Raw genomic sequence first — 24650 nt, 5'->3', positions numbered from 1 at the left:
GTGATGCTGTGCTCTGGGAGCTGGGGTTGGTGTATCACACAAGAGAATTGTGAAATCCCCGCACCTGCACCTGGCGGGTAGCGCGAGGTGACCCGGGAGTTGGCAGTAGGGGCGAGCGGCTCGCAATCCCAAGTTTGCGAGTTCAAACCCTGGTCGAGGGTTGGAACTCAGCCCCATCATCCCTCTGCGTTGAATAAAATATGTAACCGCTTTGTGGTCGAATGTCGAATTTCCCCCACCGGCTGAGGGTGGCACAGCGGAGGTGAGCACCACTTTGATGCGCATTTGAACAGCGACACTTTGACTCGGCCCATGGGCCCTCCTACAAGGAACGACATGGGCCCCGAGTCCAATATCCACCGCGCCCGTAATAGCCGGCGCCTGAGCCCCTCCGAACGATTGGGCCTCGGATAGCCGCCGGGTGCCTGATGCAGGAACAACTGCACTCGATTAATCACGGGCACGCCACAACAACTAAAGAATATCACCGTTGTACGCTCTATGTGCAAGTTTAAAAAGTACGACCAGCATGCGACAACTGCCGATGCATTTTACATTGTGGACAACCGCAGTGCAACATCAACTCTTGATAGATAGTTAAATAAATAAAGTTACCTCCCTCTTAAATTTCGATTTAAAGCTTTCGTGACTGCAGGGATTCATCTTCTTGGTTCTTTCGGTAAAGTCACGTAGAAGGGAAGTAATAAAATAATGAAAATAAAAATAAAATTCAGACTCTGCCTTCTCGACAGACCTGTTTTCCACCTGAAGACGGCTGCTTGCGTTGTGGCCGAAACGTCGTGAGAATTATTTTGTTATGTTTTATTTTTATTATTTTATTACTTCCCTTCTACGTGACTTTACCGAAAGAACCAATAAGATTACCTCCCTCTTGTTCTACTGTGAGCCACTGTACGAGATGTTTTTACTCTGCAGAAGTCAAAATGCGTTTCTCCCCACTGGCTGGAATCACAGTGGCAACAGAGTAGCAGCGTGGTATGTATCCCGATCGAGGAAAACTGATTGTGAGATGACTAATATAAAATCAGCACGTTAATAGTTCGCTAAGGCCCTCTGTAAATCCATTGCTGGACGAAGGCCTCACCACGCTGTCGGTCACGAGGGTTTGTTTGACCATACTTGACCATACTCTTTGTTTTTTCGGTAAAGTAACGTAGGTAAAAAATTAACTAAATTAAATCACGACGTTTCGGGCGCAACACGAGCGTCCTTCAGGTGGGGACAACGTAGCGAAAGCACAACCGCTTAAGTGTGTGGCTTCAAATCACACTTGACCACACCGCTGAGTGCGCGTGGCTCACGACACGACCCTTGCGTGGCTGCGATGCATCGTTACACGGAAATTACGTGAATGAAGCACACGGAGTAGTCGGTTCTTACCAGCGCGTCCACCAGTCTGCGGCGGTGCCCTGCGTTTGCCAGACTCTTTAACAACTGTGTCAGATATTTACACTCCCTCCCACGTACCCCCACTCTCCTCCCCCCGATGGCATTATCTCGATCAAACAAACGAACGAGCAGCGATAACGATTCTCTCCGTGGTTTCCCAGAAGGCAGGCGGCCTGATAGCAAATGACAGAAACATACAAACTGTGCTGCGTCTGCTCTGCTAATGGAAATATGATGGCTCGAATGCATTGGGTTTGTCAACAAATTGCAGGGTACAAAAATACTTGCCAGTGATATTCTGTATGCGTAGTAGCGTTCATTCTGTTGCAGTACGCGAGTACTGTGTTTAGGATTGGGATTGTTTAATATTCGGGGTGACCAAAAGGCCCCTTCACATCATTGGATCGTGTCGGGAAGGCATCTGGGGCAGGATGAGGATGCGTAATGGCGGATTTATTTCTCGGCTGGTGAGGTAGGATCCGCGTAAGGATTTGAATTGAGAAGGCGAAGTGGGGTGGACCTAATGTCGCATTGCAGATGCTCCGTCGTGGGCATGGAGTCATTCCACTCCACGGTGTTTCCGTGCTGGGTCTCACAGGTTGGTTCCACCCAATCAGGAGGTTGTACAGGGACTCCTCTACTTACGAGCATTCGACTTGCGAACTTTCAGAGATGCGAACAAACCATTATGTATGTCATGTAGGTGCCACAAGAAGAGCCAGTGGCATCTACATCTGTAGAACGTGAAGAACCAGTGGCATCTACATCTGCAGAACGTGAAGAACCAGTGGCATCTACATCTACAGAACATGAAGAACCAGTGGTATCTACATCTACAGAACGTGAAGAACCAGTGGCATCTACATCTGCAGAACGTGAAGAACCAGTGGCATCTACATCTGCAGAACGTGAAGAACCAGTGGCATCTACATCTGCAGAACGTGAAGAACCAGTGGCATCTGCAGAACATGAAGAACCAGTGGCATCTATATCTGCAGAACGTGAAGAACCAGTGGCATCTGCAGAACATGAAGAACCAGTGGCATCTACATCTGCAGAACGTGAAGAACCAGTGGCATCTACATCTGCAGAATGTGAAGAACCAGTGGCATCTACATCTACAGAACGTGAAGAACCAGTGGCATCTACATCTGAAGAACGTGAAGAACCAGTGGCATCTACATCTGCAGAACGTGAAGAACCAGTGGCATCTACATCTGCAGAACGTGAAGAACCAGTGGCATCTACATCTGCAGAACGTGAAGAACCAGTGGCATCTACATCTGCAGAACGTGAAGAACCAGTGGCATCTACATCTGCAGAACATGAAGAACCAGTGGCATCTGCAGAACATGAATAACCAGTGGCATCTACATCTGCAGAACGTGAAGAACCAGTGGCATCTGCAGAACATGAAGAACCGGTGGCATCTACATCTGCAGAACGTGAAGAACCAGTGGCATCTACATCTGCAGAACGTGAAGAACCAATGGCATCTATATCTGCAGAACGTGAAGAACCAGTGGCATCTGCAGAACATGAAGAACCAGTGGCATCTACATCTGCAGAATGTGAAGAACCAGTGGAATCTACATCTGCAGAACGTGAAGAACCAGTGGCATCTACATCTACAGAACATGAAGAACCAGTGGCATCTACATCTGCAGAACGTGAAGAACCAGTGACATCTACACCTGCAGAACGTGAAGAACCAGTGACATCTACATCTGCAGAACGTGAAAAACCAGTGGCATCTACATCTACAGAACGTGAAGAACCAGTTGCATCTACATCTGCAGAATATGAAGAATCAGTGGCATCTACATCTAGAGAACGTGAAGAACCAGTGGCATCTACATCTGCAGAATATGAAGAACCAGTGGCATCTACATCTGCAGAACGTGAAGAACCAGTGGCATCTACATCTGTAGAATATGAAGAACCAGTGGCATCTACATCTGCAGAACGTGAAGAACCAGTGGCATCTTCATCTAAAGAAGATAATACAACTTTTAAAGCCACTCCCCGTGTTTAGTGTAGATGCCCTACAACATGTTTGGAATCTATAGAAGTAAAGTTGGACTTACGAACAAACCGACTTACGAACAGACCTCTGGGACTTAACTCGTTCGTACGTAGCGGAGTCCCTGTATTGCTAAAGCAGTCCCTTGATATTGTTTATGCCATAAACAAGGTTTGAAGTGAGCTCAGGCTCGCGTCTGGTATGATTGACAAGGCTATGCAGTATTTGCCTCGCTGAGGTCAGAGTGCTCAACATCCCCCCAAAGCAAACAAGTCCCTTATCAGGAAAGTTCTGTTTCAAATTCCACGCGCGTTTCAGTAAGTTGACTTGCACTTACTAAATCCCCCTTCAAATGATTTATCTCACGATTATAATAATAACATCGATATTCCTCCATCGCGTGACAACATCTTTGCAATCTCAAAAAAAAACACAAATCGAAACGTTGTTGGCATCGCTTCCCGATGACCGAAACGCAAACGGGAGTCTGTCCCATGCGGTTGGATCTCAGCAGCCATGCACAGGGGGGAGGGATGGCGTCGAGGATGGCGGGCGTCTGAGTGGGTGACCGCCAGGGGGCGTTTGCCACGCGCCGCAGCTGCTGTGGCCGCGAGGTGGCCACGAGACACCACAATGGCCGAGTGTGATGTCACCGCCCGCCCGCCAATCAGCGGGTCCCGATAGATTCTCGGCTTTGCCTGCCACGTGCCCAACAATCCTCGATGGAATCAAACCGAATATCCAAAAGAGAAGGTTTTTTTTTTTTGGGGGGGGGGGGGGGGGGTCATCGCGTAGATATAAATGGAGTGACTCATGCTGCCAGCTTTGGCTGCAAAGTTTGGTCGTACATGTGTAGAGAAGTTCCGACGGACGTACTCGGAGACAAAGGTAAGTTAAGGGCTTCCGCCAGGGTTTATTAAAGCTTATCAATATTACACAGCAGGGTACACAACTCCCAGGGGCTAGGGGGGTCCTACTCTGAGTGCGGGTCCCTGCCGGCTAGCTCCGGTCTCTCTCTCTCGTGTCGGATCGTGGACTCTGCCGACTCCACCGACCGGAGAGAGAAGCACCTCTACGGCTACCACCGGCTTCTCCCCAGACTCCCTATTCGATCCCTCTCTCTATCCCTGGTTCCCTCTTCACCCTGTTTACTTTACCCGTTCCCACAGTGACCCCGCTTACGTCACAGGGTATCCCTTAAGTACCCTAGGAGACGTGACGTCATCGCACTGAACGGCACACCTGACGTCACGTCCCCATTTTACTCCTCTACACATGTTATGTATATCGTTTATTGTAAACATTTTATCACAGTTCCTATTATCACTGTTACATTGTTTTTATAGCTTTATTTTGGCGATTTCGAGAACTTATGGTTAAGCCATGTTTGTTGAAGTACGGAGTTAGGCTGATAACTTCATCTAAATTGTCTTATGGTTGTTATTGTTTGACCATTGGGATTTTTGCACACAGCGTTGATATACGGTGCTTTTTTCTGGAAGATTCTACTGGTTTTCCTGGATGTTTCTGCTGCGCGTCGTCACTTTAAGATGTTCTTTGTTCATGTTTTGTTTGTTGCGGTTGCACCCGAGTCGAGAGCCTCATGGCTCACAGGGCTATACCTAATGCATGAAACTGAAAACTCCGTTCACCACCCGACACAGCCAATTAGTAAGGTTTGTCACGTAAACAAAACGTGGCAATTCGTTACTAGTACAGCACACCAGTGTGTTGGAGAGTGAACCGACTACAACATTTACAATTCGAGTGTCGTAACGTTTCGCCGGTAATTACAACAACCGGCATCATCAGGCGACAGCCAGAGTTGTGGAGAAATCCTCCTCCTGTTTCGGTCTTAACATCGGCATTTGCAGAACCACACTCGTTATGTTATCCTGGAGGAATCCGATGAGCTATGAAGCTCTTTTTCACAGATGTCCAGTAGATCTGGCAAAAGGTCTGAACTGCGCAATTACTCCCCAAACCGTTGTGGAATGATGATCTGATAACCTGTACCGTGTACGAATGTTGAGATGGCTTGACATGAAGTTGCTAAAAATGATTAGCTGAAGTGAAATACCTAAACCGAATATTGTTACAGCCTCAGGGACTCATGCATTGCATCAACTTAAGACGAAAACACATTGTCCTGCGGAGGGAGCTGGTAGGAACGATGGGTTGGTCGGTCAATGGCCAGGGTCAACGGCGGCGTGGTGTATTCTGCAAATATGCCCGACTGTGAGGGCGGGCACAAGCCGGCGTGAGTAGGTTAAACGTTGAGTTTTATAAGGGCACCACGGGGTGACCAGACCCTCCCTACCCAGCCCCACCCCTCCCACCCCCCACCCAGCCCCTCCCCACCCAGCCCCTCCCCACCCTCCCCACCCAGCCCCAGCCCCTCCCCATCCTCCCCTCTCCACCCAGCCCCACCCCTCCCATTTTTGGATGCACGACGGACGGACAGACACATTAATCCCCTGTGGGCTGGTGGAACCAGGTGGTTCCTACCAGTATAAATAGTTGTACCTGCTGGCAATGGTAGAGCTACCGGGGTGATGCCCCAAGAGGAATATACAATACAATTAAAGTTTTACTGAAATACGTAGCACCTGTATAAAACGAGATCACACGAATTATCTAGAAGAGAAATCCACAACAACAATAATATAATAATAACAAAAACAAACACACCGTTCATCAATGTTCCGTGATACAATTAAAGCCTAAAGGTTTCATCTAAAAATGACTTAATGGTGAGAGTGCTTGTGCCAGGCTATGTGCACTTCGAGGCTTGCTGCTGGCAGGAAGTTACGGGACAGACCTAGGTGTTGCCTTGGGTTGACTGACTGAGATGACTTACAAGATGCACTACCTCTACGGCTGTGCCAACCTGCTTCGTTTTAGCCGCCCGGCGCTCCGCTCGTTGTTGTGAGCGTCGCTCCTCCGTTGTTGCTGGAGGGCGACTGCCTCCAACTCCTCAGTAGCGTCCTTCACGAGCCTCCTCCGCAGAGGCTGATCTTGACACCGCTGGTACTCACACACATGAAAACACGTACCAAGACAAAGATCCCCCGTATAGCCTTGAGCAGACCGTCGGGGCAAGTGCTGATAGCGAGCAGCACCTATTAAGGCTGGCGTAGCACACGAGGGGGTGGGTGGTCAGCATCACCGCCCAGCCGCCTTTGTCTCCCTAGTGGCGATGTTTTACACACCAAGCTCATTTACGGTTGAGCTAACTTAGGGGAGGCCCGTGGCTTGTCGAGATAATCGCCACTGCTCGCAGTCGTGAGCGGGAATCGAACTCGGGTCGCCGGGTTCATAGCGCAGTGCGCTAACCAATGCGCCACCACTCCCCACACACACACAAACACAGGTGGAAAGACAACATCGCCTTAACAGACTGTTGGGGCAAGTTCGAACACCTATGAAGGCCGGAACGGCACACGTGGAGAATGAATGATCAGCACCATGCCCGGCCGCATTTGTCTCCCGAGTAGCGATGTTTACACACCGCACGAGGTACTCATTTTAGGCTGAGTCGACCTAGGGGAGGCCCAGGACCGGTTCAGATAATCGTCACCGGTGTTGGCCGTGAGCGGGAATCGAACCCGGGTGGCCGGGTTCCTCGCGCAGCATAGCGCTAACCACTACACCACCACTCCCACCCCCCCACACACACACAGACACACACAGACACCTACACACACACAGACACACACACAGACACACAGACACACACGCAGACACACACACAGACAGACACACACATACAGACACACACACACAGACACACACACATAGACAAAGACAAAGACACCTACACACACACCTACACACACACAGACACACACACAGACACACACACACAGACACACAGACACCTACACACACAGACACCTACACACACAGACAACAACAACCGCCATTCGCCACTAATTCGCGGTGACGTCACCACGACGCTTGTGCCAGGCCATGTGCACCTTGAGGCCACGTGAAGTGTCGAACGCCCACGTGAAAAATATCTAATTAACACACAGACACACACAGACACACACACACATACACGGACACACAGACACACACACAGACACACACACAGACACACACACAGACATACAGACACACACACAGACACACACACACAGACACACACAGACACACAGACACACACACAGACACACACACAAACACACACAGACACACACACACAGACACACACACACAGAAACACACACACAGACACACACAAACACACAGACACACAGACACACACAGACACACACACACAAAGACACACACACAGACACACACACAGAAACACACACCCAGACACACACACAGACACACACACACAGACACACACACAGACACACCCACAGACACACTCACAGCCACACACACAAACACACAGACACACACAGAAACACACACACAGACACACACAGACACACACAGACACACACACACCAACACTCTATGTCACGCTGAGTTGTGACGCGTGTGTCGCGCAGAGACACCAGGAAGCGATTGAGTCATTGGAAGGCGGTGGACGGGGGGTGGGGGCTGGGGGGGGCTGGGGGGTGGGGGCTGGGGGGGAACTCCCCTCCGCGTCGCGATGTTTCGGTTGCGCCTCTCGCCCCGGCTGCGCACGTGGCGATCCTCACCCCGAGTGTCCGCCCACAGAGAGAAGTCAGCAGCAGCAACAGCGACAGAGTTCCACCTGCCCGCAATAGCAGCAGCAGCCGCAGCAGCAGCCGCCGCAGCCGCCGCGAGCGAAAGCAGAGGAAGAAAGTTTCGTCGTTCGCCCGTCCCATAGCACGGCAGCGCGCCAATTCGCTTAGCGCGTCCATCAAACAAACAAACAACAACACAAATAAACAACGACACAAATAAACAACGACACCATAAAACAACAACACAAACAAACAACGACACAAATAAACAACGACACCGTAAAACAACAACACATAAACAACGTCACAAATAAACAACAACACCATAAAACAACAACACAAACAAACAACAACACAAATAAACAACAACACAAATAAACAACAACACAAATAAACAAGTCGCCCCCCGGGTCGAGCGTCGTGGTGGAGTCGCCCCGAAGCATCCGCTGGGAGACAACACGGAGAGCGGAGTGGGGTGGTGGTGGAGGTGGTGGTGGTGGTGGTGGAGGTGGTGGTGGAGGTGGGGGTGGTGGTGGGGGGTTGGTGGTGGAGGGGTTTGTGATGGTGGTGGTGGAGGTGGTGGTGGTGGAGGTGGTGGTGGGGGTGGTGGTGGTGGTGGGGGTGGTGGTGGAGGTGGTGGAGGAGGAGGTGGTGGTGGAGGGGTTGGTGGTGGAGGGGTTGGTGGTGGAGGAGTTGGTGGTGGTGGTGGTGGTGGTGGAGGTGGTGGTGGTGGAGGTGGAGGTGGTGGTGGGGGTGGTGGTGGTGGGGGTGGTGGTGGGGGAGGTGGTGGTGGGGGTGGTGGTGGTGGGGGTGGTGGTGGTAGTGGTGGGGGTGGTGGTGGTGGAGGAGGTGGGGGTGGTGGTGGAGGTGGTGGTGGTGGAGGTGGAGGTGGTGGTGGTGGTGGGGGTGGTGGTGGGGGAGGTGGTGGTGGTGGAGGTGGTGGGGGTGGTGGTGGTGGTGGTGGGGGTGGTGGTGGAGGTGGTGGTGGTGGAGGTGGTGGTGGAGGAGGTGGGGGTGGTGGTGGTGGTGGGGGAGGTGGTGGTGGTGGAGGTGGTGGGGGTGGTGGTGGAGGTGGTAGTGGTGGTGGAGGGGTTGGTGGTGGTGGTGGGGGTGGTGGTGGTGGTGGGGGAGGTGGTGGTGGTGGAGGTGGTGGGGGTGGTGGTGGTGGTGGGGGTGGTGGTGGAGGTGGTGGTGGAGGAGGTGGGGGTGGTGGTGGAGCGGTTGGTGGTGGTGGAGAGGTTGGTGGTGGTGGAGGAGTTGGTGGTGGTGGTCTGTGTGTGTCTGTGTGTGTCTCTGTGTGTGTCTGTATGTGTCTGTGTGTCTGTGTGTGTCTGTGTGTGTCTGTCTGTGTGACTGTGTGTCTGTGTGTGTATGTCTGTGTGTGTGTGTGTCTGTGTGTGTCTGTGTGTGTCTGTCTGTGTGTGTGTATGTGTGTGTGTCACTGTGTGTGTGTGTCACTGTGTGTGTCTGTGTGTGTCTGTGTGTGTCTGTGTGTGTCTGTCTGTGTGTGTGTGTCACTGTGTGTGTGTCACTGTGTGTGTCTGTGTGTGTCTGTGTGTGACTGTGTGTGACTGTGTGTGTGTCACTGTGTGTGTGTGTGTCTGTGTGTGTGTCTGTGTGTATGTCTGTGTGTGTGTGTGTGTCTGTGTGTGTGTGTCTGTGTGTGTCTGTTTGTGTGTGTGTATGTGTGTGTCTGTGTGTCTGTGTGGGTGTGTGTCTGTCTGTGTGTGTGTGTGTCTGTGTGTGTATGTGTGTCTGTGTGTGTCTGTGTGTGTGGGGGGGGTGGGAGTGGTGGTGTAGTGGTTAGCGCTATGCTGCGCGAGGAACCCGGCCACCCGGGTTCGATTCCCGCTCACGGCCAACACCGGTGACGATTATCTGAACTGGGGATACAAAGGCGGTCGGGAGTGGTGATGGCCACCCACACCCCCGTTAAAGGCGCGCCGTGCCGCTCTTAATCGCTGTTCGCAAACAACACTTTCCCCAAAAAGTCTCGAAAGGCGACACGAAAACGTGGGGGTTTTTTTACCTTGTTTCGTCTATTACAGAGCGGGGATGTTGGGGAGCGGTGGCGCAGCGGTTAGCGCACTGTGCTACGAACTCGGCAGAGACCATTCTCGCTCACGGCCACCAACACCGGTGACGTGGGCCTCTCCTAGGTCGACTCAGCCTCAAATGAGTACCTGGTGCGGTGTGTAAACATCGCCGCAAGGGAGACAAAGGCGGCCGAGCGTGGTTCTGGCCACACCACCCCCTCGTGTGCCGTGCCGGCCATCATAGGTGCTCGCTAACAGCACTTGCCCTTACAGTCTGTTAAGGCTATACGGGGGATATTTGTCGTTGTCTTTAAAAGTAAAAAAAAAATATGACGTGCGACGTTTCGGGCAATGACCCTTCTTCATAGCACTTGAATGAAAAATGCTATGAAGAAGGACCATCTCCCGAAACGTCGCCTATTATATACATTTACTCTTAAGGCCACACGCACACACGCGTTGTTGTTGTTGTTGTTGTTGACACGGCGCGTGCTGAGTTGTTGTTGTTGTTGTTGACTGTGCTTGTGCACCATTGCCAGCTGAGCAGCAGCAACCAAATGATGAGTACGTATTCTGTTCACGGTGAATACACACGACGGTGTTAACCAGGGCGGCCCACTGGAATCGAACCGCGAACCTCTGCCAACACAGCAGCAACCAAATGATGAGTACGTGTTCTGTTCACGGTGAATACACACGATGGTGTTAACCAGGGCGGCCCACTGGAATCGAACCGCGAACCTCTGCCAACACATCAGCAACAGCAGCAACCAAATCATTAACAGCATATTTGTTTTTACTTCCAGTGAGTGAGTACGTGAGTCGCTATCAGCACTTGTCCCACCGGTCTGTGAAGGCTACAGGGGCATCTTTGTCTGCGCGTGGTTTGTGTGCGAGTCGCCCTCCAGCAGCAACGGAGGGCGCAGGATGCGAACGCTCACAACAACGAGCCGAGCGCCGGGCGGATAAAACGCCGAGATTTGGCACAGTGCATTTGCCGCTCATCTCAGTCAACCCACGGCGCCTCGTCCCGTGACCTCCTGCCAGCCAGCGAGCCTTCGACACATCACGTGGCGTCGGAGGGCACCTAGCCTGGCACAAGCGCCGTGGCGACATCACCGCCGCTTAGTGTGTTGTTGTTGTTGTCTGCGTCTTAAGTGGAGCGGTGGCGGAGTGGTTAGCGCGCTCAGCCACGTACCCGAGTTCCATTCCCGCTCACGGCTCTATAGCAGTGGCGGAAGTCTGAACCGGATGATTGGGACCTCCTCTAGGTCGACTCAGCCTTAATACGAGTACCTGGGGCTGTGTGTAAACATTCGCACTGGGGATACAAAGGGGGCCGGGAGTGGTGATGGCCACCCGCCTTATAGGCGCGCCGTGCCGTTCTTAATCGCTGTTCGCAAACAAAAAGTCTCGAAAGGCTACACGGGAAAGTGTGGGGGTTTTTTCTTTGTTTCGTCTGTTACAGAGTGGGGGTGTTGGGGAGCGGTGGCGCAGCGGTTAGCGCACTGCGCTACGAACCCACGCCACCCGAGTTCGATACCCGCTCACGGCAGTGACGATTATCTGAACCGATCCTGGGCCTTCCCCTAGGTCGACTCAGCCTCAAATGAGTAGCTGGTGCGGTGTGTGAACATCGCCACTGGGGAGACAAAGGCGGCCGGGCGTGGTGCTGGCCAAACCACCGTCTCAATCGGCGTGCCATGCCAGCCTTCTGCAAAGGCGATCACTCAGCGCACTTGCCCCAACAGCCCGCTACGAGGCTATCCGGGGCATCTTCGTCTTTGTGCCTTGCGCAAAGCGCCTTTTCGACACCACGGCTGCCACATTTCGCACGCGGCCTCAAAAGTGCACCTAGCCTGCCACGAGCGCTTGCGGTCGACGTCACCACCGCCCACCTTGAGACCGGTGTGATGTCATCAATTTCGGTACGTTCGGCGAACGTTTCGAGCCCCTCCCTCCCTCCCCCACCGACACGGATTTCGGAAACTCCTCACAGATATATATAATGGCCAAGCGGGACATTCAGTCATTGCTCGGACGAGGTCACCTCCCTGTCTGATCTTCATCGCCTCTCACGTCCACGAGGTGAGCCGTCGCGTCTCCACTCGCCATCACTCACCGGCAGCCGTGGTCTATCGACTGCTGGATGAAGACATCTCCATGCTGATTTGAATGCCCATGCGATAAGCCACTTCGTTTTCATTCGTGGCCCGGGTCACTTCTGAAAATTGCTACGCGGTTCAGTGGGCTTCACCCGGGAAAATAGACGAAAGTTTAGTTGAATGATGATTATTCTTAGGTTTTTTTCGATAAAGTCACGTAGGTGAAAAATGAAAATCACGACGTTTCGGAGGCAACACAAGCTTCCGTCTTCAGGTGGAAGCTTGTGTTGCCTCCGAAACGTCGTGATTTTTATTTTATATTTATTTTACTTTTATTAATTTTAATTTGTATTCAGGTGGAAGTTTTCGGTAAAGTCACGTAGGTAAAACATTTAAATTAATAAAAGTAAAATAAAAATCACGACGTTTCGGAGGCAACACAGGCTTCTGTCTTCAGGTGGAACCGTCACAGCCACGAAGCTTGTGTTGCCTCCGAAACGTCGTGATTTTTATTTTATTTTACTTTTATTAATTTTAATGTTTCACCTACGTGACTTTACCGAAAAAACCTAAGAATATGAATCCTTGCAGTCACGAAAGCTTCAAATCTAGAATGAATGATGCTTGATTAATAATTAATCCTCATCGCATTCTACCTGTCACCAGGTGACATCATGGCCAGGCTCAGGGAACTCGTCACAGCGGTGGCGGTGATGGTCGCGATGATGGTGGTGGTGGAGACAGCAGCTCACGTCCCGGACTCGAACTGCGACTCCCAGCTCCTGTGCGCGGCAGTTAAGGAAGCTCAACTCCACATGCTCAGCGAAGCGGTAATCACACCCGATCCTCATCATCATCATCAGCAGCAGCAGCCAGCGTCTATCCACCGCTGGATGAAGTTCAATGTGATGATGACCTCACGATCACCGCGTGTGTTTGCCCCACGTGTTCCTCTCTGTGTCTAAGTGTAAGCACCCTGTACTCATACTGTTCGGTTTTCTCGGTAAAGTCACGTAGGAAAATAATAATAATAGATAAATAATAAAATAATAAAATAGTAAATCACGACGTTTCGGAGGCAACACAAGTCTCCGTCATCAGGTGGGACCGTCACAGCTAAAATTTACTGTATCAAGCGAGGCAAAATTCCAAGAGACAAGCCCTTAAATACAAGTTAAGGGGGAGGGGCTTATCTGAATGTGGTAGCCAATGAATGGAACGCGTTGGTGGGTGGGCGGGGCTAAAAGAGAACAATCGGTGTACCTCGACTTGGGGTTGTAACCGGTGTTGGCTGACAATCCACCTTGCTCTCTCCACCGCTGGATGAAATCAGTGCGACGTCTCGACCTTGCGTGCTCCTCTTTCCGTCTCTCATTGAGATTGAAAACGATTTGAAGTTTTCCTGACTGCAGGGATCCATACTCTTTGGTTCTTTCGGCAAAGTCACGTGGGTAGAAAATAAAATAAATTAAATCACGACGTTTCGGGCGCAACACATGACGAGCACTTGTGTTGCGATGGAAACGTCGTGAATTCATTTAATTTATCTTATACCCACGTGACTTTACCGAAAGAACCACAGAGTATTGAAAAGGAATTTCTCGAGAACTGCTTTGCGTGATAAGTTGGTTGGCCTTTGTCTGTGTACGGTGTGAGAGAAGTTCAAGTTGCATACCTACGTTTGTTGAACACCGAGGAGGCTTTTGCGACGAACATCCATAACAGAGGTGTTTGGGTTAGAGCGCGTTAATATAAATGTGTCGTAACCCTCCACCACCCGACACGGCCAAATGATTACTAATCTACAACTCGCATCATAACAACTGCCTGATTACTAATCTAGTATATAATTACAATAACCCCCCCCCCCCTCAAATCGTTGCACCTGATGAGTTGATGAGTTACTGATGACGTCACCCTGCTTCTGCTCTATATAAGAACGGGAGACAGAGCAGAGCCTCACCATTCTGGCGAATTGCCCGATGATGCTGGATGCAATTACCAGCGAAACGTCGTACTACTCAAATAGTAAATGTTGTGGTTTCACGCTTCAACACACCGATGGGCTAAAGCAGTGAACTATTTGTCTTTTGTCAACGTGACACTTTTTACTGATTGGCCGTGTCGGATGGTGGAGGGTTACGACACATTTATAAATAACGCGATCTAAACCCAAAAACGTTGATTATGAATACTAACGTTTGTTGAACACCGAGGAGGCTTTCGCGACGAACATCCATAACAGAGGTGTTTGGGTTAGAGCGCGTTAATATAAATGTGTCGTTAAAACCCGCCACCACCCGACACGGCCAATCAGTAAGGTTTGTGACGTAAGCAGAACGTGCCAATTCGTCACTAGTACAGCAACACCGGTGCGTTGGAGTGTATTGATTACCCCATGAATAACCCAAAGCGGTAATGGATATCAATTGTAATGTTTCTGGTCCTTGCACCCGATTGGCTCACAGATGTCGACAAAAATGCGTCACTCGATTCAAGAGCGAAGCAGGAGGAAATTCATATTCTTAGCTTTTTTCGGTAAAGTCACGTAGGTAAAAAATTAAAATTAATAAAAGTAAAATAAAAATCACGACGTTTCGGAGGCAACACAAGCTTCCGTCTTCAGGTGGAACCGTCACAGCACGATAGCTGTATCAAGTGAGAGAAACTCCAAGAAACAGCATTTGCATATATACTGGTTATGCTGTTTCTTGGAGTTTCTCTCACTTGATACAGCTATCGTGCTGTGACGGATCCCCCTGAAGACGGAAGCTTGTGTTGCCTCCGAAACGTCGTGATTTTTATTTTATTTTTTATTTTACTTTTATTCATTTTAATTTTTTACCTACGTGACTTTACCGAAAATACCTAAGAATATGAATCCTTGCAGTCACGAAAGCTTCAAATCTAGAATCAGGAGGAGGATGTCCCCACAACTCTGTCTGCCGCCTGATGATGCTGGTTGTAATTACGAGCGAAACGTCACTGCACTCGAATTGTAAATGCTGTGGGTTTACTTCTCAACACACCAGTAACGAATTGGCACGTTCTGTTTACGTGACAAACCTTTACTGATTGGCTGTGTCGGGTGGTGGCGGGTTTTAACGACGCATTTATATTTACACGATCACACCCAAACAACTCTATTATGGATACGTGTGCTTCTCAGCTGCATTCAAAGTGCAGTGCGCTAACCACTGCAATACAAAAACAAGACAAAGACCCCCCGTGTAGCCTGTAACAGACTGTAGGGGCAAGTGCTGTTAGCGAGCACCTATGAAGGCCAGAACGGCACACGAGGGGGTGGGTGGCCAGCACCACGCCCGGCCGCCTTTGTCTCCCCAGTGGCGATGTTTACACACCGCACTAGGTACTCATTTCAGGCTGAGTCGACCTAGGGGGAGGTCCATGACCGGTTCAGATAATCGTCACTGATTTTGCCCGTGAGCGGGAATTGAACTCGGGTCGCCAGATTCGTACCGCAGCGCGCTAACCACTACACTATCGCTCCCCACATCGCTCCTCACATACATACACACACACTCACATACATACATACACGCACTCACATACATACATACACGCACACACTCACATACATACACACACGCATTCACATACATACATACACGCACGCACTCACATACATACACACACGCACTCACATACATACATACACACACGCACACGCATTCACATACATACATACACGCACTCACATACATACATACACACACTCACATACATACACACACACACTCACATACATACACACACGCACTCACATACATACACGCACGCACTCACATACATACATACACACACTCACATACATACATACACACACTTACATACATACACTCACATGCATTACATACACACACTCACATACATACATACACACTCACACTCACATACATACACACACGCACTCACATACATACATACACACACTCACATACATACACACACACACTCACATACATACACACACACACTCACATACATACACACACACACTCACATACATACACACACGCACTCACATACATACACGCACGCACTCACATACATACATACACACACTCACATACATACACACACACTCACATACATACACACACACACTCACATACATACACACACACTCACATACATACATACACACACTCACATACATACACACACACACTCACATACATACACACACGCACTCACATACATACACGCACGCACTCACATACATACATACACGCACGCACACGCAGGTCCCACAATTGTGCGGAGGCAACGTGCGGATCGTCATCAAGAAGTTCAGCGACATCCCGGTGAGAGACAAGAGCACGTGGTACCCTGGGCGGCTCAACGCCTGTAGCCCGCAGGGCAACCTCGCTCCCTCCCTCTCCTCCCTCGCCCCCTTCCCTCGCCCCAGAACCGGCCCTAGACCTTTGGGGGCCCTAAGCAAAATTTGGTTGGATGCCCCTTTGATGTTCGATTTTTTTCACCCACTCGCTAGCAGTGACTCTAGGGGGCCATCTGCTGGCCACGGGGCCCTTTGCAATTGCAAGGGTCGCTTAGTGGCTGGCCGGCTCTGCCTCGCCCCCTCCCTCTCCTCCTTCCCTCGCCCCCTCCCTCTCCTCCCTCCCCCATCCCTCAATCCCCCCACCCCTCCCTCCCCCCTTCCATCCACCCCCAATCCCCGCTTCCCTCCTACGTCCGATGATGATAATGATGCTAATGGTGATGATGATAATGACAACGATGATGATGATGAAGACGATCATTGAGACGATAACAATGATGTCGATGATGATAATGACGACGAAGAAGAATGATGATGATAATGGTGAACACAATGATAATGATGATGACAATGATGATGATGATGTCGATAATGAAGACGATGACAATGATGTCGATGACGATAATGGTGAAGACGATGACAATGACGACGACGATGATGTCGATAACGATGCCGATGATGACAATGAAGACGACGATGATGTCGATAACGATGACGATGATGACGACGCCGATGTCGATAATGATGACGATGATGACAATGACGACGACGATGTCGATAATGATGACGATGATGACGATGACGACGACGCCGATGTCGATAATGATGACGATGATGATGTCGATGATGACGATGACGACGACGATGATGTCGATAATGATGACGATGCCGATGATGACGACGACGACGACGATGAAGACGATAATGATGCCGATGATGACGACGATGAGACGGACGTTTCACAACGGCGGCGTGGGTGACCCCCTCCCACGGGTGCAGGCAGAGCACATGGGCGCTGTGCTCTCACACTTGGTGGAGCTCTTCGTGGGCGAGCGAGGGGTGTTCGTGCGCGCGGCCACGGAGTTCCGGCTCGGGGTCCTCGCGCGCAGGGTCAGCCTCTCGGCCAACGCGCTGCACGGGGCCTGGGGTCGCGCACGCAACTCCGCGGTGAGCGAAAAAAAAAATTTATGAAAAAACTAAGAATAATGTATAGGTTTTACCTGGTCAAATAAAAAAAAATGTGAAAAATTTGAGGCTAGGTTTTACCTGGTCACGTAAAAAGTATGAACAAATTTTTTAATAGGTTTTACCTGGTCAAGTAAAACGTTTAAAAATGTAGAATAGGTTTTACCTGGTCAAAGTTTGAAAAAAAATGAGAATAAGTTTTACCTGGTCACGTAAAAGTTTGAAAATAATAGAGAATAGGTTTTACCAGGTCAAATAAAACGTACGAACTATTTTAATACGTTTTACCTGATCAAATAAAAATTATGAAAAAATAAGAATAGGTTTTACCTGGTCAAAAAAAGTGTGAAAAAATCCATTCGGTTTTACCTGGTCAAATAAAAAGTTTGAAAAAATAACAATAGATTTTACCTGGTCAAAAAAAGTATGAGAAAATAAGAATACGTTTTACCTGATCAAATAAAAAGTTTAAATAATTTTAGAATAGCTTTTTACCTGGTCAAATAAAAAGTACGAACAATTTTTTAAATACGTTTTACCTGGTCAAATAAAAATTATGAAAAAATAAGAATAGGTTTTACCTGGTCAAATAAAAAGTATGACACATTTTATAACAGGTTTTTACCCTTTCTGACAATAAAACAGGTGGTGTCAAGATGTTCAAACACCAAATAGAAACGTTTTGCAAGGCATCAAGTTTTACTGCATTAACCACGCACGGTGCTTGTGAACATGCAAGCAAAACGTGCTCTCATAATTTATGATGCATTGTGTTTGAAACTGATTGGTCTATACCAGAGACATGCATCCTTCTGTGGGGCCTCGTCTCACCAGTGTCAAACCAGAGAACGCCAAACGCCGAACAGGTCTTCTATTTAGTGTTTAAACATCTTTAACATCTTCTTGGTTCTTTCGGTAAAGTCACGTAGAATGGAAATAATAAAATAATAAAAAATAAAACATAATAAAATAATTCTCTTCTCGACAGACCTGATCTTCACCTGAGGACGGCTGCTTGCGTTGTGGCCGAAACGTCGTGAGAATTATTTTATTATGTTTTTTATTATTTTATTATTTCCATTCTACGTGACTTTACCGAAAGAACCAAGAAGATGAATCCCTGCAGTCACGAAAGCTTCAAATCATCTTTAACATCTCCTGTTTTAGTGCCAGAAAGGGTGCAACCTATTCTAAATTTTTTCATATTTTGATAGTGGCAAAAAACAGGTCCCATGTCGCAAAAAACGCTACTACTACTACGATTGTCACCACCACTACCACCACCACGACTCCAGCACACAAAGTGCTTGCCCAACAAATGGCCCGCACGATAGCCTCGCCGATCTCGTCAAGGGGCATAACACGGCGCTCACGCCAATTGCGCTCCATCCTCGCAGCAGCAGCAGCAGCGGTGGTGGCGGTGGCGGTGGTGGTGGTGGCCGTGGGCTCAGCCATCGGACACAGACATCATGACTACGTCGCGGCGCGTTCGGACGCGCTTCTGCGGCCGTCTGGAACGCTCTTCCTCCCAATATTAATTACCCATTGGGAGCTGCGCGCTTTTAGATCATCATCGAGATTTAAAACAAATTTCTTTAGAAGTGCTTCATGATATTCGTTTGTTATCCTTCCCCGGCACCTCCGATTAGCGTGGTTGGATACGTGCAGAATCCAGTGGGCCGCCCTGGTTAATACCGCCGTGTGTGTTCACCGTAAACAGAACACGCACTGATGATTGTGTTGCTGCTGCTGCGCTGGCAATGGTGCACAAGCACAGCCAACAACAACAACTCAGCACGCGCCGTGTCAACAACAACAACAACGCGTGTGTGCGTGTTGCCTCAAAAGTAAAACAAATATACAACAGGCGACGTTGCGGGAGATGGCCCTTCTCCATAGCACTCTTCACTCAAGTGCAATGAAGAGGGGTCATTGCCCGAAACATCGCACAATATATATTTTTACTTTTAAAGACAAAAACAATGATCCCCCGTGTAGCCTTAACAGACTGTTGGGGCAAGTGCTGTTAGCGAGTAGCAGCTATGAAGGCCGGCACGGCACACGAGGGGGTGGGTGGCCAGCACCACGCCCGGCCGCCTTTGTCTCCCCAGTGGCGATGTTTACACACCGCACCAGCTACTCGTTTGAACAGGCAGCCCGCCCCCTCCCCCGGGAGCTGCCTGATCAATGTTTGCATCGTGGTGTTTGGGTGAGATTGCTTAATCATATAAATGTGTCGTTAAACCCGCCACCGCCCAACATAGCCAATCAGTAAGGTTTGTCACGTAAACAAAACGTGGCAATTCGTTACTAGTACAGCAACACCGGTGTGTTGGAAAGTAAAACCCACAACATTTACAATTCGAGTACGACGTTTCGCCAGTTATCGCAGCCAGCATCATCAGGCGGACAGCCACAGTTGTGGCCGGCGGTTTAACGACGCATTTATATTCACGACATCCAACCCAAAAACCTCAATCATGGATCATTATCGGTCGCGAAACCCCGACGTGTTGAACCAATCCTCGACCGCTAACATGGAGCGAGCAAAGCAGATTGCAAGGAGATGTTAACTACCTCGCTTGCTATACAGGAGGTCGTGAGTTTGATCCCGACCCTGACGACTGCTGCTGTTTATTTTGAGTTTGCGTGTCTCTCTCTTATCACCATCACCACGGTGGCTAGGAGATGTTAACTACCTCGCCTGCTATACAGGAGGTCGTGAGTTCGATCCCGACCCTGACGACTGCTGCTGTATATTTTGAGTTTGCGTGTCTCTCTCTTACCACCATCACCACGGTGGCTAGGAGATGTTAACTACCTCGCCTGTTATACAGGAGGTCGTGAGTTCGATCCCGACCCGACGCCTGTTGTATATTTGGAGTTTGTGTGCTTCTCTCACCGTGGTCGCGTGGATTCTTTTTTTCTCTCCGGGTCCTCCGGTTTTTTCTTCCTCAGCATTTAGAATTTGGCTGCTATAAATGTCCACGTGATAAGCCACTTCGTAGAGCTATGATTTGTGGCCAGGTCGCTTCTTAAAAATATCGGTATAGCTCAGTGGACCTTACCTGGTCAAAAGAATTACAATAGTAAAAATAGTCCATAGCAAGTGCAGCCGTGCACAACGAATAGAGCAAGGCAATAAGTTAATAAAAAAAAGAATAATCTTGATTTGAAGCTTTCGTGACTGCAGGAATCCATACTCTTTGGTTCTGTCAGTAAAATCACGTAGGTAGGAAATAAAATAAATCACGACGTTTCGATCGCAACACAAGCAATCGTCTTCAGGCGGAAAAAATATAATCCAGCAGTGGAACTGATGAACGGGAAAACAATCCCCTTACATTTTTGGATTTCATGGGATTTTTAAAATTAATTATGGGTTTTTATTTTATTTTACGCGGTATTTTTTTTGCGTCCTTTCAGTGCTCGCACCGGGACGAGTGGCAGCAGCTTCCACGAGGCGCTGCGAGGAGGCAGATTCGTCTTCTGAAGAGCGTGAGAAGGAAGGTACTGTACTGTACTTCTATGCTCCCTCCCTTCCAGCACAGCGCCGCCGAGGCAGATGTTAACCCCCTCGCCTGGTATGCAGGAGGCCGTGGGTTCGACCCCTACCCTGACGATGCCTCTGTAATGAGGTGGTGGGGACTCAGAGGCGTTATCGGAGCTGCCACAGCAGGTTCAGGAATCCATCAGGTATCCTTTATGTAAAATAGTGTAAAAGTTATCGTAAAAAGAAAAATGCTTAAAATATATCAGAAAGATACCCGGCCGCGCCGTAGACACCAGCTCACCCATCTCCCAAGAGCTCATCAGCACCTGTATCTATGGAGGAGGAATCTGAAGAGCTATGATGCTCTTAAACTTGATTTGAAGCTTTCGAGACTGCAGGAATTACTCTTTGGTTCTTTTGGTAAAGTCACGTAGGAAGAAAATAAGTTAAATAATAGAATACGACGTTTCGATTGCAACACAAGAAACCGTCATCAGGTTAGAACTAAATTTAAGAGAGAGACAAAACACAGACACGGAGACACACAGACAGACACACAAGCAGAGAGAGACAACACAGAGACACACAGAGAGAGACAACACAGACACACAGAGAGAGACACACAACATAGACACACAGAGACACAACATAGACACACAGACAGACACAAGCAGAGAGAGACACATAACATAGACACAGAGAGAGAGAGACACACAGAGAGAGAGACACACAACATAGACACACAGAGACACAACATAGACACACAGACAAACACACAGAGAGAGAAACAACACAGAGAGAGACACACAACATAACACACAGACAGACACACAACATAGACACACAGACAGACACACAAGCAGAGAGAGACACATGGAGAGACACACAACATAGACACACATAGACACACAGAGCGCAAAGCTTCCCGATCTCTGGCCCAGTCAACCTAGACACTCTGTGTGTCTATGTTGTGTGTCTGTGTTTTGTCTCTCTCTCAAATTTAGTTCTACCTGATGACGATTGCTTGTGTTGCAATCGAAACGTCCTACTCTATTATTTAATTTATTTTCTTTCTACGTGACTTTACCGAAAGAACCAAAGAGTATGCAGATCTTTTTCGCAGATGTCCAGTCGGGGCACGGCTCAGAAAGTTACAACAACAAACACAATACAACAACAAACGCAATATAAAAATACTCTTTGGTTCTTTCGGTAAAGTCACGTCGGTGTAAAATAAAATAAATTAAATCACGAAGTTTCGGGACGTTTTTGTGTTGCGCCCGAAACGTCGTGATTTATTTTATCTTATACCTACGTGCTTTACCAAAAGAACCAAAGAGTATGGATCCCTGCAGTCACGAAAACTTCAAATCTACAATATAAAAACACGATAAGAGCGCAAAGCTTCCCGATCTCTGGCCCAGTCAACCTTTATACAGGCGGAGAGCCCTCCCGAAATTAATTGTTCCATTATTAAATCCAGCCGTGCCCCAATTACCTCCTTCCCAAGCCGGACTGCGCAAGCAATCATCCTCAACTCAACGCGCGCGTTACATTCCCATCCACATTGCAGCTTTGACGACGGTGCCATTTGTTGCTGCCCTTTTGACGTTCGACCCCTTTGGCCTTTGTGCTCAGCAACCGCGAAATTACTCCGGGGCCTGATCAGCGTCTGGTGACCTGCGGCCCCACGCTCTCAGTCACCCGTCGGCCCAACAACAATTCAACTATGAACTTTTAAGCATTTATTTTACCAGCTAATAATGCCCGCTGGGCTACTATGAAGCTATTTTTCGGAAGCGACCTGGCTATCACAAATGATAGCTCAACGAAGCGGGCTCATCGTTCTTTTCATTATTATCACGTCGACATTCATAGCAGCCAGACACTGTCAACGCGTGATGTTGATTCTAAATGTGGGAGGGAAAAACCGGAGGACCCGGACAGAAATTCACGCGGCCATGGAGAGAGAGAGACACGCAAACTCCAAATATACAGCAGCAGGCGTCAGGGTCGGGATCGAACCCACGACCTCCTGTATACTAGGCGAGGTAATTAACATATCTTAACCACCGTGGTGATGATGGTAAGAGAGAGACACGCAAACTCCAAATATACAGCAGGCGTCAGGGTCGGGATCGAACTCGCCACCTCCTGTAGACCAGGCGAGGTAGTTAACATCTCCTAACCACCGTGGTGATGATGATGAGAGGTAGACACAAACTCCACATACACAGCAGCAGGCGTCAGGGTCGGGATCGAACCCACGACCTCCTGTATACCAGGCGAGGTAGTTAACATCTCCTAGCCACCGTGATTATGATGAGAGAGAGAAACACGCAAACTCCAAATATACAGCAGCAGGCGTCAGGGTCGGGATCGAACCCACGACCTCCTGTATACCAGGCGAGGTAGTTAACATCTCCTAGCCACCGTGATTATGATGAGAGAGAGAAACACGCAAACTACAAATATACAGCAGCAGGCGTCAGGGTCGGGATCAAACCCACGACCTCCTGCACACCAGGCGAGGTAGTTAACATCTCCTAGCCACCGTGACGCCCCTCTCACTCACAGACCGTGTCTCCCCCCCCCCCCTGTACGCAGCTCGACGTGAGGGCGGTGCTGTGCGAGGCGCTGCACGAGGCCACCGTCCTGCAGAGGGCGTGCGCCGCGCTCGCGAACGACCCCGCGGTGTCCGAGTAGCGCCAGGACCCTGGGGACCCCGGGGACCCTGGGGACCCCGGGGACGCCGCGCGGTCAGGGATGGGGGCGGTGACGGGCGAGGCGGGCGGTGTGAGTGGAGTGATGGAAGGCACGCGTCCTGGCGCATGCAGGATGACGATGACACGAGGCGCCGTGCCACGCTGGTTCTGCTGCCTGACCCATTGCAGGAACACCTCGGAGTATTGATTAACAGATGTCCAGTACGGGGGGCACGGGGTCAGGGCGCTATAACAACAAACAATGCAAAAAAAAACACGATAAGAGTGTAAAGTGTAAGAAAGGTCAACACATTCACTTGTAAAATATTATTATTTTTACATTTTTTAAAAGTGGATTCGCAAGCACGTCGTCACTTGATAATGAACACAGGCGACCCGACTCGCGTCGCCTCAGCCCCACACTCACGTCGCTGTCGGCACCGTCCGCCCCGTCTCGTTATACGTCGCCTCAGCCCCACACTCACGTCGCTGTCGGCACCATCCGCCCCGTCTCGTTATACGGCGCCTCAGCCCCACACTCACGTCGCTGTCGGCACCGTCCGCCCCGTCTCGTTATACGTCGCCTCAGCCCCACACTCACGTCGCTGTCGGCACCATCCGCCCCGTCTCGTTATACGTCGCCTCAGCCCCACACTCACGTCGCTGTCGGCACCGTCTCGTTATACGTCGCCTCAGCCCCACACTCACGTCGCTGTC

General features: G+C 49.6%; 2 protein-coding genes across 4 annotated transcripts in view; one reads left to right on the top strand and one right to left on the bottom strand.

Annotated features, from left to right (window-relative positions):
* Positions 1 to 1458, bottom strand: part of LOC133356660 (sushi, von Willebrand factor type A, EGF and pentraxin domain-containing protein 1-like) — a 75040-nt gene extending 73582 nt beyond the window's left edge. For all 3 annotated transcript variants that reach the window (XM_061574292.1, XM_061574290.1, XM_061574291.1), the window contains exon 1: positions 1402 to 1458. The gene's annotated coding sequence lies outside the window, so the exon portion shown is untranslated. The remainder of the gene's footprint in view (positions 1 to 1401) is intronic.
* Positions 1 to 24650, top strand: part of LOC133356795 (uncharacterized) — a 492315-nt gene that overhangs the window by 395778 nt on the left and 71887 nt on the right. The gene's annotated exons all lie outside the window — the stretch shown is intronic.

Source organism: Lethenteron reissneri, chromosome 55 (genome assembly GCF_015708825.2).
Source record: "Lethenteron reissneri isolate LAM-NWPU_2019-01 chromosome 55, ASM1570882v1, whole genome shotgun sequence".
Classification (NCBI taxonomy): domain Eukaryota; kingdom Metazoa; phylum Chordata; class Hyperoartia; order Petromyzontiformes; family Petromyzontidae; genus Lethenteron; species Lethenteron reissneri.
Note: the sequence above shows the minus strand (reverse complement) of the source record. Positions and strands in the feature narration are given on the sequence as shown.